Raw genomic sequence first — 9,968 nt, forward strand, 5'->3', positions numbered from 1 at the left:
AATAAAAAAAATAGCCTAAGGATGGAAATACTGTAAGCATTCTAAAATCACTCATATATTTATTTATTTTACAAATGGGATGTACAAGCATAAGTGTTCTGTTACTAATTTCCAGTCATTTTCATAGAACATTATGGTGCAAAAGACCTAAAAATGCCCTAATCGAATAAAATTTTATTTGATTATTTCATATTCATGGGTGACCTTTTAAGTTAGCAGGCCAGTAACACACACACACACACACACACACACACACACACACACACACACACACACACACACGGCCTTTATATGAAACATAAAAAGCAAAAATAAATTTCATTCAGAAAGAATATAGACATACGTATAAAAAACTATCCTGTAGATGGTAATTTACACCAGTGAGAATAAACACCCAACTATAAAAATGTCTGACTAAGGAAGATCAAAATAGATTCCCTCTTATTCATAAATAACATATAATAATTACTTCAGCTGAGAGGCAAAAAAATAAAAAAAAAATACAATCCCATAAAAATGTAAATGATAATGGGTGATTACTTGCAGTTACCAGAATAAGAATTTCATTTATTTTTGATGGTCAGTGAAAAAAAAAAAAGAAGAAAAAAAAAAAGAATTGACCTACAGTAGGAAAATGTAGTATAACAAAATATGGTAGAACAACTGTAGTTTGCAAATTGAGTACCATCGAAGGCATTGACATATTCTACATTTTGAGGCTGTCATAACAATTCCATGGTCTATTATTAATCCTCATACTGATCTTGATGGTTTTACCTATAGCGATCTCTGGGGTCATCACACCGATCTCTGAAGTCATCACGGCTACCTCTGCGGTCATCATAGCGATCTCTGAGTCATCACGGCTACCACTGCGGTCATCATATCTCTAGCGGTGGTCTTCTTGACTAGGACTTCTGTCTTGATGAAAGTTGAGGCCGAAATGCAAGTTAGCATTGTTGTCAGTGTTAGTTTCAGTTATCTCCTCATGCTGGTCCTGTCGATTAGTTCTCTCTTCAGTGCTCAGCTTCCTTTGGTCTGTATACTCTTGCTCTGCTTTTTCTTGTGGTGGTTTGTCATGGTATTCCACCACTGGAGCTCTGAGGAAATAAATAAATACATAGATAAAAAATAAATCCTAATGACCAGAATAACAGGACACTGTAATCACTCAAGGACCAACAATCCCTTCATGTATTCCATCCAGAGCATCAATGGAGACCTTCCTCTGGGTTTGATTTATGTTTGCGGCAGCAGCAGATGATTATTACAAGCAATACAACTCCAGCAATACAACCACAGACGATGCCTACTATGGCAGCGAGATTCATAGAGGCTGTAAAATGATAAAGAAATGGAAGTTAAAGTCAACTTGAAACAGCATTCACATTTTGCAAGACATTTTACTTCCATAACGTGACATATTCAACTAGAAAAATGTAGGGCATTAATCACAAGGCATTACGGACAATGATCATCATGATGGTGCCGCGGATGGCTGCCTCGGTGTGGAGCTCCTCAGTTCTATTGTTGTTTTTGTTTGTTTGTCCTGTGTTTAGTAATCATTTTCCAGTCAGTTTTAACAGAGACAAACTGCTGAACATTCGACAGCATGTACCAGACAATCTTTTCCCGGTTTTTGAATATTCAGACGTTTTACTAGTCATTTTAGTTGCAGGCACGGCTTTGATGTTCAGGAGACGCAGGCGAGGGAGACGAGCCGGTGCGCTGGTCAAACTCCATCGGCGTGGATTTCGAACAGCGCTGCCGAGTATTCACTTAGCAAATCTCCACTCTCTTCCTAACAAAATGGACAAACTACATCTCCTCACCCGTACAAATAAGGACTTTTCAACCTCTGCTGCCTTGTGCTTCACAGAAACCTGGCTGAGTGAAGCCATTCCGGACAGCGCGTTACATCTGCCTGGCTTCCAGCTGTTCAGAGCAGATCGCATCACTGAGTTAACGGGGAAAACGAGAGGTGGTGGAACATGCTTTTATATCACTGAAAGTTGGTGTACAGATGTAACAACGTTAAAAAGGATGTGCTGTCCTAATTTGGAAGCGCTCTTTATTAACTGTAAGCCTTTCTACTCGCCGCAGGAGTTTTCCTCATTTATTATGGTGGGTGTTTATACCGCACCAAACGCGTGTGTGAACACAGCGCTGCAACAGCTGGCTGATCAGATCACAGATATGGAACAACAATACCCGGACTCAGTTATTATTATTCTTGGGGACTTTAACAAAGCAAATCTCACATGTTAACTGCCCAAATACAAACAGCACATCACATGCCCCACCAGAGACAGGAACATACTGGATCATTGCTACACAACAATAAAGGATGCATATCGCTCTGTCCCTAGAGCAGCTTTGGGACTCTCTGATCACTGTCTGGTTCATCTTCTTTCGACCTACATGCAGAAATTAAAATCAACCAAGCCAGTAGTAAGGACTGTAAAGAGATGGACCAATGAAGCAGAGCAGGAACTACAAGCCTGCTTCGATTGCACGGATTGGAGTGTTTTTGAGGCTGCAGCCACAGACCTGGACGAGCTCACAGATACTGTTACATCATATATCAGTTTCTGTGAGGATATGTGCATTCCTACTAGGACTTATTTAAAGTTCAACAACGACAAACCGTGGTTTAGAGCAGAGTTCAGGCAGCTTCGTCAGGCCAAAGAGGATGCTTACAGGGGTGGGGATAAAGTCTTGTACAATCAGGCCAGGAATCACACTGAACAGGGAAATCAGAGTGGCTAAAAGGAGATACTCTGAGAAGCTGAAAAACAAGTTTTCAACTAACGACCCTGCTTCAGTGTGGAGTGGCATGAAACAATTCACAAATTACAGGACTCCTACCCCCAACCCTGTAGGGAACCAACAACTGGCTGACGACCTGAATGTGTTCTACTGCAGATTTGAAAGGCCCAATCTCACACCCCACACCCACTCTGACCTTCACTTCACACAAACACCAACACCTCCTGCAACCCCCCTCCTCCCCCCTCCTGCTACTCAACCTGCACTTAAGATCTATAAAGATGATGTGAGTCGTGTCTTTCGGAAACAAAAGACGAGGAAGTCTTCAGGCCCAGATGGCATCTCACCAGCGTGTTTTCGATCCTGTGCTAACCAGCTGGCCCCCCATCTTCACACAGATCTTCAATAGATCACTGGAGCAGTGTGAAGTCCCATGCTGCTTCAAATGCTCAATCATTATTCCTGCCCCAAAGAAACCAAAAATCACAGGACTTAATGACTACAGACCTGTCGCCCTGACGTCTGTGGTCATGAAATCATTTGAGAGACTGGTGTTGGCCCACCTGAAGAACATCACTGGACACTTTCTAGATCCCCTTCAATTTGATTATCGAGCAAACAGGTCTGTGGAGGATGCAGTCAACATGGGATTGCATCATAGACCAGGGACATATGCAAAGATTCTTTTTGTGGACTTCAGTTCAGCTTTCAACACCATCATCCCAGCTATACTCCAGAATAAATTACACCAACTCTCTGTTCCCATGTCTATCTGTCAGTGGATTCCCAGCTTTCTGACGGACAGGCAGCAGCTTGTGAGACAGGGGAAACTCACTTCTAGCACCTGTACAATCAGCACTGGTGCCCCCCAGGGATGTGTGCTCTCCCCACTACTCTTCTCCCTCTACACCAATGACTGCATCGCCAAGGACCCCTCTGTCAGGCTCCTGAAGTTTGCAGATGACACCACTGTCATCGGCCTCATCCGAGATTACGATGAGTCTGCATACAGAAGGGAGGTTGAACAGCTGGCTGTCTGGTGCAGTCAAAACAACCTTGAGCTGAACACGCTCAAAACGGTGGAGATCATTGTGGACTTTAGGAGAAACACCCCAACACTGACCCCCCTCACCATTCTAAACAGCACTGTGGCAGCAGTGGAGTCATTCAGGTTCCTGGGCACTACCATCTCACAGGACCTGAAGTGGGAGACCCACATTGACTCCATTGTGAAAAAGGCCCAGCATAGGTTGTACTTCCTTCACCAGCTGAGGAAATTCAACCTGCCACAGGCGCTGCTCATACAGTTTTACTCAGCGGTCATTGAGTCTGTCCTCTGCACTTCAATAACTGTCTGGTTTGGTTCAGCTATGAAATCAGACATCAGAAGACTACAAAGGACAGTTCGGACTGCTGAGAGGATTATTGGTTGCCCCCTGCCCCCCTTCAAGAACTATACACTTCCAGAGTGAGGAAAAAGGCTGGAAAAATCACTCTGGACCCCACTCACCCTGCCCACTACCTTTTTGAACTGTTGCGTTCTGGCCGACGCTTCAGAGCTCTGAGCACCAGAACCGTCAGGCACAGGAACAGTTTTTCCCTCTCAGGCTATCCATCTCATGAACAGTTAAATTGCCCCAATGAGCAATAACAGTAATAACTGCAATACACAGTTTAGTCTTTTTTATATTTATCTAACACATCCAACCTCAAAAAAATGAAAAACAAACATTTGCACTGTACATAACAAATTGTATTAGATTTGCACTACCCATGTTTACGTATTTATGTATGTGTCTATACGTATGTGTATAATTAGTTTTATTTATTTTTTTATTGTTATCTATGTCTTGCTGCTGTTTTTGTATTGTTTTTGTATTGTTGTACACTGGAAGCTCCTGTCACCAAGACAAATTCCTTGTATGTGTAAGCATACTTGGCAATAAAGCTGATTCTGATTCTGATGAGGTTACATTTGGCTGATCCAAACTTATTGCTCGACAGACAGACAGAGAAACCTTATGTCTCTGTGAATACATTGAACAGAGACAGAACTCCATTCTCTGTTACACAAAATCATGTGTAAATTATGGCAAATACAGACAGAAATAGAAATTACCCATATCCATTAAAAATACAAAATTTACGGGGCCTGGGTAGCTCAGCAAGTAAAGATGCTGACTACCACACCTGGAGTCGCAAGTTCAAATCCAGGGTGTGCTGAGTGACTCCAGTCAGGCTTCCTAAGCAACCAGTTTTCCCGGTTGCTAGGGTGGGTAAAGTCACATTGGGTTAAGCTCCCCATGGTCGCTATAATGTGGTTCTCAGTGGGGTGTGTGGTGAGTTGTGCGTGGATGCCACAGAGAATAGCATGAGCCTCCACATGCGCTACATCTCTAAGGTAACACACTCAACAAGCCACGTGATAAGATGCATAGAATGACTGTCTCAGAGGCAGAGGCAACTGAGATTTGTCCTCTGCTACCCGGATTGAGGCAAGTCACTACACCACCACGAGGACCTAGAGCGCATTAGGAATTGGGCATACCAAATTGGGGAGAAAAGGGGAGAAAATCTTACTTTCAGTGGTGTTGGGGGGTTACGGTCAAGGGGAATTTTTGACGTCGTAGCTCTCCCATTTGTATGCAGGTGTTGGAGAGCCTTCCTCAGAGACACAGGTTAGGCTAATATTGTATCTATATTCTGCTGTGCCTACTACCTTACAAATGGGTTGTTATGGTGGAACTGTAAGACAAATGTAGATATTCATTCAATTTGTGAGAATGATTCCACTCTCCACATAAAGACCAACACCAGCTTGGCCAGGCTGGGAGACCAGAAAAACCAGACTAAACCAGCTAAAATCAGCAAACCAGCTTGGTCTGGTTTAAGATGCTTTTCTCAGCAGGATTTATAGATTTCTATTTTGAAACTTCATTGGTTTATAACTTTGACAAAGTGTCAGAGCTCTCACCCTGAACCAATAGAGAGGTAGTGTCAGATAGTCGGCTATCAATATCTCCAGGAATCTGAACATATCATCTGATTCATCTGCTTTCTTTAAGAGTGACTTGTTTTAGTGTCAGTGACAACTTTCAAGCATCAAGGTCAGCTTCTATGAAGGCTTTGCCTTCATAATCTGGTCCAATGTCAATACGTATATTATTGGAGTAGTAGGTCCCAAAAAGCACCTGTGAGGACAGCATCAAGGAGCCATTTTATGACTGAATGGTAATGTTTGAAACTTGCAAAGTCACTTAGTCATACTTTATTCATTATTATTCAGTTCTTTTTTTATACTTACTATGGTTAGTTGTGTCTTGTCAGGGTGGCTGAGGTTTATCAATGCTGCCAATAAAGGTAAGGATTATAATAGATTTTTATATATGAAATGTAGAAAAGTTCTAATATACAGTAGAATAGCTTTGTGTGACCCAGGAGAGGGCATATGAGGTTACTAGAAGCCTGGGCTTTGTGTAACCCAGGAGAGGGCATATGAGGTTACTAGAAATGTTGATGTTTTAAGAAACTCTCTGTGCACTCAGCTGTAGCAGAAATGTTGCAAGAAATACTCTTGCTGTAAGCAAAGAACAATGGTACCGAATCATGAGAAAGCTCTGGGAAAGTACAGCAAAGTTAAAAGATTGACACAACCAATAATCAAAGAAACTATATATACTCAGATTGTGACGTATTATTAATTAAGAATGTATACTTTCATGATAAATGAATTTAAAATATTATTTTTTTAAATGGACTAAAAGCCAGGTTCCCACCATTAAAAAGAGGTCAGAGGCTCTGTGAAATAATGGTGGGAAACAGAATCTATTGGATACAAAAAATATTAAGAGGGCGTAGACATGAGGTAATGCTAGATAACAAACTGTAGAAAAACGGAGGGTTTTGACCAAGACAGTCAGATCTCAGCTGACGTCTCGGGTTTGTTGATTTGCTCAATAAACTCTAACCTTTGACACCTGGAACTCCTGACTTTGAGAGTTTTCTTACAGAGAGGGGAGAAAAGTCTTCCCCACACTCCACAACAGGATTTGGGGCTACATAAAATATGGCCACAGTTTTTTAGGCTTACCGTCTGTCCAGAGGCCTCATCAGCATTACCAGTCCATGTGACAATGATCAGGTCATTCCTTTCATTTTTGGGTTTAAAATTACATGTAAGGGTGACATCATCATCCCTGGCAATCTCAACAGAAGCCTGACTCATTGTTACTTCCAATCCAAAAGTAGTAGACATCACTATAATCAAAAAGAGAGAACTTCAAAAATATGATGCACAATTAATTTATAGTACATTTTACAGCACATAATTAAAATAATATTTCACAAGACTCCACACTAAAATAATACACAATTTATAACTAATTTTAAGATGAGATGAAATGGCCTGACAGTATTTAGTAATACTCCTCAGAGTTTCCATCATGTAAATTTTCAAAGTCCAAGTAATTAATGTTCACATCTGTGCCATCTGTGGTTTACAGACTTCTAACTACATCAAATCATTAAACATACACGAACTCAGTAAAATCCCTAATGATCAATATTTATTCATTACAGTATTCAAGTATTAATCTCTGTTAGCTAATTTTCAATTATTTTCACAAGGGATACAAAATTGCTTTATATTTTCAGCTAGACTACTTGTTTCATTAATTTATTAATTTTAAACAATGCACATTTAAGGCACAAAACACTGAAATCAGAAGACATTTGACAAATAAAGTCGATTTATGTATTTGTAGACAGAATATCCCATCTAGACCAAATGAAAAGAAATCATCTATGTGGCCCATATTATCTTATCTTACATCTCTTTCATTTGATCTTGCCTATACTGAACTGTATGTGAAAATCAGCCAAACTAATACCTCACCTGACATTAAATGTAAGCTGCAAAAAAAAAAAAAAAAAAAAAAAAAAAAAAAAAAACGCCTCCAGTTGGTCATTTTATCATTGTCCAATCGTACAGCAATAGAGGGTGGTCTGCAGGAAGATTTTTTATTTTAATATATTCTTTGTCTTTTGGCTCTCTGTGTGCTCACTGAAACGGTTTTTCTTCTGCACACCTTATTTGCACTTTTGACTCTTCACCCAGCCCTTCCTCTTCCTCAGAGCTTTACAACTAAAGATTGCAGCAAAACGACAGATGCGATGTCATCACGATTATATATTGTGGTAGATTGCTGGAAAAGGAACTGACATGCACAGAAAGGGAATATATTGTTGACAGTTGACAGGAGCATCTTACACTGCATATCAGTTCTGAACATGCCTGCATTTTTGTACATTATCACCTGATAAAACATTTGTTTTGCACAACACACAACATCCTGAGCTTTTCTTTGTGTTTGATGGTTAAACATTAATGTTCATTAAACATATATATTTAATTGATATGATTGATTTTTTTTTTTTTTTTTTTTAATGCACACACTGAAACCTTGGGAGTGAAAACGAAAAATGCTTCGAAAAACTGTTGTAAATAGTGACCTCAGCTGTGGTGTATTACTACATTTGACCAGCAGATAGTAGTCTTGGAGACAATTGAAATCACAGGCGCTTTGAGAACAGGTCATTTTTCCATTCATTGAAGAACTGTTAAAGTTGACCAGAGTTTGTATTTCCTCCACTCTTGCTCCATCTTTTGCCTTGTGACACATGCATAGCCGAAATTTAGCCCTGAGGTTGTTCCAGATGTCTGTCTTATAAAACAAACATGAAGTGAGAGACAGTAACATTGAAACACTTTGTAAGATTTGTGGGAGACAGGAAAACAAATGATTCTCTCATGTTTTAAATCAGATTAGATACAGAATAGGCTATATCATTTATGATGCCAGTGCTGGGTAGTAACGAATTTCATGTCATCTAAATTACATAATCAGATTACAAAAATCAAGTATTTGTAATTAAATCAAATACAATTTTAAATAAACACTACATACCACACTGCATAAGTGTGGAAAAGCTAGTTTTAGTTTTGCGAGTTGCTTTAGTACTCTGCTTTAAAAATATACATAAATTAACCTTTTTTATTTATTTTTTTTACATTGATTCAGAAAATTTAACTGATCCATGCTGTATCCCAAAAGCAGTACCGCCGTTCCCCTGAGTCTTCTCTTTACTGTTGTACATGAAACTGGTGTTGAGCGAGTAGAATTCAATGAAGCTGTCAGCTGACGACATGTGAGGCGTCTATTTCTCAAACTAGAGACTCTGATGTACTTATCCTCTTGTTTAGTTGTACATCTGGCCTTCCACATCTCTTTCTGTCCTTGTTAAAGCCAGTTGTCCTTTGTCTTTGAAGACTGTAGTGTACACCTTTGTATGAAATCTTCAGTTTTTTTTGGCAGTTTCAAGCACTGTATAGCCTTCATTCCTCAAAACAGTGATTGACTGACGAGTTTCTAGAGAAAGCTTCTTTTTTTTTTTTTGCCATTTTTGACCTAATATTGACCTTAAGACATGCCAGTCTGTTGCATACTGTGGCAACTCAAAAACAAACACAAAGACAATGTTAAGCTTCATTTAACGAACGAAATAGCTTTCAGCAGTGTTTGATATAATGGCAAGTGATTTTCTAGTACCAAATTAGCAGTTTAGCATGATTAAATGCTACGGTCAACATATAAAACAGCAGAGCACTTCAAGGATGAGGTGTTGGAGTGATGGCTGCTGGAAATGGGGCCTGTCTAGATTTGAACAAAAATAACTTTTTTTCAAATAGTGATGGTGCTGTTTTTTACATCAGTAATGTCCTGACTATACTTTGTGATCAGCTGAATGCCACTTTGGTGAATTAAAGTACCAATTTTCTTCCGAAACAGCAAAATCTGTACATTATTCCAAACTTTTGGTATTGTGTATTTTATTTTGGTTTGTTTATTTTCAATTCGCTAAATTGTCGATATAACAATGCTTCTCTTTCTTTCTTTCAAGTAGGGCCTACAATGTCCATAAAGCTTATCTATTTATTTTCTTTTGATTTGTTAAATTTTTATTTTACTATATTGTCCATGTAACAAATCTTTTCTTTCTTTCTTTCTTTCTTTTATGCCAATACTCTCACACATTCTAATGTCCATCTAAATTATGTTGATCAATGCTCGCCTAACTCTTCGGAGGTAGTTCTGGGCAAGTTGTAATGCACTGTTGCGAACTCTCCATCCTGCCACAAT

The 9,968-nt window shown here is 39.5% G+C and overlaps 1 pseudogene; it reads right to left on the reverse strand.

Annotated features, from left to right (window-relative positions):
* Positions 1 to 592: 592 nt before the first annotated feature.
* Positions 593 to 7,685, reverse strand: LOC127448021 (cell surface A33 antigen-like; annotated as a pseudogene).
* Positions 7,686 to 9,968: the final 2,283 nt, after the last annotated feature.

Source organism: Myxocyprinus asiaticus, chromosome 11 (genome assembly GCF_019703515.2).
Source record: "Myxocyprinus asiaticus isolate MX2 ecotype Aquarium Trade chromosome 11, UBuf_Myxa_2, whole genome shotgun sequence".
Classification (NCBI taxonomy): Eukaryota; Metazoa; Chordata; class Actinopteri; order Cypriniformes; family Catostomidae; genus Myxocyprinus; species Myxocyprinus asiaticus.